This window comes from Macaca nemestrina, chromosome 14, assembly GCF_043159975.1.
Source record: "Macaca nemestrina isolate mMacNem1 chromosome 14, mMacNem.hap1, whole genome shotgun sequence".
In the NCBI taxonomy this organism is placed as follows: Eukaryota; Metazoa; Chordata; class Mammalia; order Primates; family Cercopithecidae; genus Macaca; species Macaca nemestrina.
In genome coordinates, this window is record NC_092138.1 from 25,472,226 (window position 1) to 25,479,451 (window position 7,226).

Genomic DNA, 7,226 nt, shown 5'->3' on the forward strand with positions numbered 1-7,226 from the left:
TCGCAGTGCCATTGACAACAAAGCCTGAGAGCCTAGGCCATAGAGGCAGAACACCCAGAGGAGAAACCCTTTCCCCTTGCACTGTGAGCCTGGTGTTTGCAGCTTGGTAGCAGTGGCAACAGAACAATGAGTTCTCCTACAATAAGCCAGGGACGGAACAAACAACAGCAGCAGCGGTAGCAGGGAAGCAGAGTCTGTGTTGGCGTGCAGGGAGCAGGCAGCGTCTGCAAAGTAGCGCTGGTAACCACAACAGACAGGCCAGCAACAGACGGAGCAGGAGGAGCAGTAGGAGCCTGAGTCACTGGGGTCTGGGGGAGGGCAGAGGAAAGAGGCCGCTCTCCTGCTGGTAAACATCCCCCAAATCAGCAGAGCAAAACCAGGAAACACCAGAATATCAACCTGCGATTACACAGGCAGATTCCTGGGTCCTACCACAGAGCTGCTATATCATCGTGTCAGAGTGCGGGGAGGCGGGTAGAATCCAGAAATTTGCATTTTTTTTTTCAGGTCAGAGAGGTAATGTACCGGGTCATAAGGAGGTTCAGAGGGTGGCACGTCTCACACATGCCTGTGAACACCCAATCATCATGCTTTTGAACCACAAAAGGATCGAGACATTTACATTTTAAAGAAGTTCTCGAGGGCATTTTTAAGTAGTACTACCCACAGGCCTGAGCAACTGGGAGCTTTGTCCTGAGCCCTGCCTTTTAGAGAGCTCAAGGCTAGCCTTCTTGCAGCCACGCCCCTCAGAGCTAACATCCTACAAGACAAGGGAACATGCCCAATGGAACCCCATGCTCACCTAGTACATAACACTCCCTACCTAGAACATGCGTCTGGTACCCAGGACCCTGGATTCATGCCCAAATGGCATTGAGACCAATTCCATGACCTGAATGGACCTCTGGCCCAGGCAGCACCTGTTCTGTGCTTCTGCAGGTGGACCACGCTGCATGGTGTGCACAACTCTGGAAGGAAGAGGTCCTCATGGGCTGCTTGGTGGACTCATGTGTTGAGCTGATCATATGTGGTCTCTAAGCCTGACCCTCTGCAAGAACACAAGCAGGAAAAGAAGCAGGCGGTGGTGCTCTTCCTCAGCCTTCATGTTCATTGGTGTTCCCAGTTCACACATGTTAAGCACATCTGTTGGCCTAACTAGACGCTTGCACATTATTCTTGGCTATTTTTTTTTAAGTCACGGGAGTTTTAATTTAGTTAATCTTGTTTTGTCTGTTTTACTTTGTTTTTAAGCACCAGAGAGGAAAACAAAGCTCTTAGGGTGAAAATACCAATTATAAAATGAGTGAATCCTACAGTTTAATTCCTTTACAAGTTTAATCATTTTACAAGCTTTGATTTTTCCCATGGCAGATGAAGTTTTGGAGAACCAGGCTTATATGATTAAGTAGCATCTTAAAACTTTGAATTCATAGTTAATTTAGTGTAAGTAGTATCCGTTGAGGGTTTTCTTACTGTGTTCTCCATTGTCCTACACAATAAGAGAATCAATAAGATAGGATGAATATCCTCAAAGCAAAGCCATTGGATAATTCAAGTTGTACACATGAAGAGAAAAAAATAACAGCTGTGCAAGGGAGTATGTATGTTATTTTAAGTGCCAAAGTGAAAGCCCAAGACAAGGCTAACTGCAATAGGAAATTAACAAATCTCCAAGATCCTCTCCTTCTGTTCTCAGTGTTGTCTCCTTCTAGAGGACACACACACTTACACCCCACACCCCCGACTCCCAAAGCAAGGGCCTGGTGCTTTCAAAGTTCAGGCACAAGCAAGATTAGCGAATGACACTCTGTGTAATAATGCTTACTTAGTCTGTGGTTAAGGATTTTTTGTTGTTTGTTTGTTTGTTGAGATGGAGTCTCACTCTGTGGTCCAGGCTGGAGTGCAGTGGCACGACCTCAGCTCACTGCAACCTCCACCTCCCAGGTTCAAGCAATTCTCCTGCCTCAGCCTCCCAAGTAGCTGGGATTACAGGTGCCCGCCAACACACCCAGCTAGTTTTTGTATTTTTAGTAGAGATGGGGTTTCGTCATGTTGGCCAGGCTTGTCTCGAACTTCTGACCTCAAATGATCTGCCCGCCTAGGCCTCTCAAAGTGCTGAGATTACAGGCATGAGCCACCGCGCCCGGCCAAGGATTTTTTTGTTTTTCATGTGAGCAAGGAGAGAGACACAACAGTTCAAAATGTTTCCCTTTCTTTCAGTGATGATCCATCCACTGATCCTTGTCATCTACAACAACAAGCTCTGCATTTGTCAGTCCCAGATGGCCTTTGATAGGCTGAGTGTCATCTGTGTTTCTTTCTGGGTGGAATATTGAGTAATAAAATCTCAAAAGAGATTAACTTATTCACACTGTTGTTAAAGTAAGACATTGGTCTCGCCCTAAACTTCCCATCACACAAGCCTAAGGCGTCTGACTCAGTACTTACAACTGCCCTGAGGTAACAAAGTATCTGGTTCACTTTTTAGCCAATGAAGCGTGCTGTGGAGGACAAAGAGCAACAGAGGCAGGAAGCAGTGACAAGGAGTGAGCTGGGGAATTCCAGCTGCCCTCCTGTCCTACTTATAAGGAATAGGTATGACTCATTTTTAAGATGCAAACAGATGCTGACTTGGCTAACAAAATCCTATGTAAAATGTAACCTCTAAGACCTTGTTTCCTTTTCTGGAAAAAATAAAACAGATAAGCTATTATATTCGGACACCTGGATACCATTGTTAAGTACTGGTTTAAAAGAATAGGCATACACGTATTTGTTTTCTCTTTTTTGAGACAGAGTCTCGCTCTGTCGCCCAGGCTGGAGCGCAGTGGCGCTATCTCGGCTCACTGCAAACTCCGCGTCCCGGGTTCACACCATTCTCCTGCCTCAGCCTCCCAAGTAGCTGGGACTACAGGCGCCTGCCACCACACCCTTATAATTTTTTTTTTTTTTTTTTGTACTTTTTAGTAGAGATGGGTTTCACCTTGTTAGCCAGGATGGTCTCGATCTCCTGACCTCATGATCCACCTGCCTCGGCCTCCCAAAGTGCTGGGATTACAGGCATGAGCCACCGTGCCCGGCCATGTATTTGTTTTGAATATGCCCTTTCTTACATACTTGAAGCTGGCCTTCTTCTGGACCGTATCTATCTACTAAAGACAAAGTCTACCCGAAAAACCTCCACAATGCAGGCTTGGGCTGTGCACGTGTGTGGTGATCTGCTCCTTAGAGATACATGGAATTTTCCGGTAAGGACGCTAATTAGTTATATCCTCAGGTCCACCACCACAGAGGAGTCCAAACATCTGGTTTATAATCCTGGCTCTGCACTAAATGGCTATGTGGCCTTAGTTTTTTCACCTGTAAAATCAAGAGGTTGGTCCCTTAAGATTTCTCTCCCTTCTCACTTCTTTATTGTTTTATAATTCTAGGACTTAAAAAAATTGAAAATGCATACCTATCTTTTCCATTTACTTATCTACCATAAGAATGAGCACTTATATGGGATGCAACATTTTGTGTTTATCTGTTTTCTTTCATTGCAGGGAGAAGAAGGCATGACTGGGGTAATACTGGGTCAAGGATAAGATATAACATGTATTCGAGTTAACAACTATTCCTCACTTACCTCATCGGGTTGTTATAGTGATCAAATGAGATCACATCCTTGAGAAGTTTATCAGGTATTATTAGTCTCTATTAAAATGTGGTTAGTAGTACTAATAATAAAAGTGAACATGTATCTAATAAACATTGGCCAAACACCTACATATCAGGCACTATGGTAAATATTAAAAAGACATGATCCTGTTTTTTCAGGCTCACAGGAAGTCAAAAGAGCTCAGATAAATTGATAACAATATTTACCCTTAAAATTATTTTTTCCTTTTTGAGATGTTTGGACAGAATAAAGGCACAAATTGCTACATGCTATTTTCTTTCTCTATTTTCAAGTACTATGCATCTTTTTAAGTGCCCCATTCTAAATGTGAAGAAGAAAACCACATATCTAAGATTCTTCAAAAGCTCAACTGATTTCAGGCTAGGTGAAGAAATAAAAGATGCTGCAGTCTATTAACTATTGGAACCAAGTATAGTGGCAAGTATTTAATGGGCTCCCTAGCACTGACGAGTGAAAAATGGATGATGATAACCTCATTGCAAAGGGTAATAGAAGACTGACCTTGGGCTATGAAAAATGTGTTCTGTAGACTTGTGGCTGCAATTTCAGAGCCCATGATTCCCCTTTCTCACTTTATGCTTCAGTAGTAAAGCATTTACCACCTTTGAGTTCTTTTAATATAATATGCTGTTTCAGGCCTCTGTGCATTTTTTTATTCTCTGTTCTTAGCCTGGAACAAGTACAGTTGACTCTGAACAAGTCAGGTTTGAACTGCATGGGTCCACTCATACGCAGATTTCTTTCAGTGAAAGCTACACCGAGTGTGCCTGCCTTTCCCTGCCTCCCCTTCCACCTCCTGCACCTCTACCACCCCTGCCACCCCTAAGACAGCAAGGCCAGTCTCTTCTCTCTCTCCCCCTCCTCCTTCAGCCTACTTAACGTGAAGATGACAAGGATGAAGACCTTTATGATGATCTACTTTCCCTTAATGAACAGTAAATACAGTTTTTCTTCCTTACAATTTTTTTTTTTTTTTTTGAGACGGAGCCTCACTGTGTCACCCAGGCTGAAGTGCAGTGGTGCGATCTCGGCTCACTGCAAGCTCCGCCTCCCGGGTTCACGCCATTCTCCCGCCTCATCCTCTCCAAGTTGCTGAGACTACAGGTGCCCGCCACCATGCCCAGCTAATATTTTGTATTTTTAGTAGAGACGGGGTTTCACCATGGTCTCGATCTCCTGACCTCGTGATCCGCCTGCCTCGGCCTCCCAAAGTGCTGGGATTACAAGCCACCACACCCAGCCTACAATTTTCTTAATAACATTTTCTTTTCTCTAGCTTACTTTATTGTAAGAATACAGTGTATAATACATAAAACATACAAAATATGTGTTAATAGACTGTTTATGTTATTGGTAAAGCATCTGGTCAACAGTAGGCTGTTAGGAAAGTTTGAAGGTAGTCAAAGTTAAGCTCAGATTTTTGACTGTGCAGGGGTCAGCATCCCTAACCCCCAAGTTGTTCAAGGTCAACTATAATTTCCTATTACTCGTCACTCTTCCTCCCTCCTTCCTCCTCTTCTTCTTTATCCCTTCTCCTTCATTTTCCCCACAGGCTAACTGAAACTCTGCCCACCTCATTTCCTAATTTTCCTCCTCCCTGCATCCACCCGAGTCTTTGTGAGAAGCTCTTCCCTTCACTCCTGCCAGCCCTATGGCATCATGGCATTATCATCGTGTATGGAAAACTTCTATCTCTTTATCTGTTTCTCCTGCTAACCCAGTGGTTTTCTTTTCTTTTTTTTTTTTTTTTTTTTTTTTTTTTTTTGAGACGGAGTCTCGCTCTGTCGCCCAGGCTGGAGTGCAGTGGCCGGATCTCCGCTCACTGCAAGCTCCGCCTCCCGGGTTCACGCCATTCTCCTGCCTCAGCCTCCCGAGTAGCTGGGACTACAGGCGCCCACCACCTCACCCGGCTAGTTTTTTTGTATTTTTTAGTAGAGACGGGGTTTTACCGTGTTAGCCAGGATGGTCTCGATCTCCTGACCTCGTGATCCGCCCGTCTCGGCCTCCCAAAGTGCTGGGATTACAGGCTTGAGCCACTGCGCCTGGCCAACCCAGTGGTTTTCAACTGGAGACAATTTTGCTCCTCAGGGGACATTTGGCTAAGTCTGGAGACATTTTTAATTATCACTTCTTGGGGAGGGGGTTGATTCTGGCATCTACTGAGTAGAAGCCAAGGATGCTGCTAAACATCCTACAGTGCACAGGACAGCCCCTCACACAAAAGGATTATCGGGCCCCAAAGGCCAATAGTGCTGAGGTTGAGAAACTGCACTAGGCTGAGTTCCTTTCAAGTAGGGCCCTATTCAGTCCTGTTCCACCAGCTCCACAGACAGTGTCCTGTGCTCAGTAGGAAGGAATCCAAACAATTTTAATATTACATTTGAAATTTTAATTGAAAAGAATCTTCCGACAGCTCTATGATATGACTAATAAGCAATATGAGCACATACGACAATTCAAAGGAAAACCAATATCCAGAGGTAGAGGTGGCTTACGCCCATCAGTCTGACACTTCCTCCTATCTAGTTCTCTGTATTTCTTCCCTTTCTCCTTTTCTCTTGTCCCTGTGCTCACTGTCCGCCTTTACTGTCATGTTTGTTTGAATTCCACCTCAAAATGGGAATTTGAACAGAGTGCAATAAATTGTCCCACATTTGTTTATTTTAGGAATTCATTCCATTTAATTTTAACATTTAAACATATCAATTACTGGGCGACATGCTGTGCACTGCAGGAAAAACAAAGATAAATAGGAAACTGGGGTTATCCTAACCGGGGGAGATTTCTGTAGCAGTAGAAAAGTAGAGGAAATATAGTGTTACTTCACTAATGTGATTAGGGAATATCTCATGGAGAAAGTCTTTGATTTAGGTCTTCACGCATGTTTTATAAAGAGTGTTAACACACTACACATAGGTAATAATGTCGTCTTTCCTTACCTGATATCTCGTTATGAGGGCCACTTTTGGGGGCAGTGATTCTTAAATTTCAGCAACTCCTGGAGGGTTTGTGAAAGCACAAATTGCTGGGTTCTGCCCTCTTGGTATCTGAGGCTGGAAGTCTTTGGTGGAATCAGAAAACTGGTGTTTCTTTTTTCTTTTTTCTTTCGTGACGTCACCCAGGCTGGAGCGCAATGGCGCGATTTCAGCTCACTGCAACCTCCGCCTTCCGGGTTCAAGCGATTCTCCCGCCTCAGCCTCTGAGTAGATGGGATTACAGGCGCGCGCCATCATGTTTTTGTAGAGATGGGGTTTCACCATGTTGGCAGGTCTTGAACTCCTGACCTCAAGTGTCCGCCCACCTCAACCTCCCAAAGTGCTGGGGTTATAGGCGTGAGCCACTGTGCGCCTAGCCTTTTTTTTTTTTTTTTTTTTAATCAGAGTTTTTGCTCTTGTCACCCAGGCTGGAGTGCAATGGTATAATCTTGGCTCACTGCAACCTCTACCTCCCAAGCAATTCTCCTGCCTCAGCCTCCCAACTAACTGTGATTTCAGGTGCCTGCCACTACACCCGGCTAATTTTTGTATTTTTAGTAGAGGCGGGT

At 44.5% G+C, this 7,226-nt stretch overlaps 1 non-coding gene across 1 annotated transcript; it reads right to left on the minus strand.

Annotated features, from left to right (window-relative positions):
• Positions 1-506: 506 nt before the first annotated feature.
• Positions 507-610, minus strand: LOC112423023 (small nucleolar RNA U13). Its single transcript, XR_003013469.1, has one exon. It is a non-coding gene; the product is annotated as a small nucleolar RNA U13 (small nucleolar RNA).
• Between the last annotated feature and the right edge of the window lie 6,616 nt (positions 611-7,226).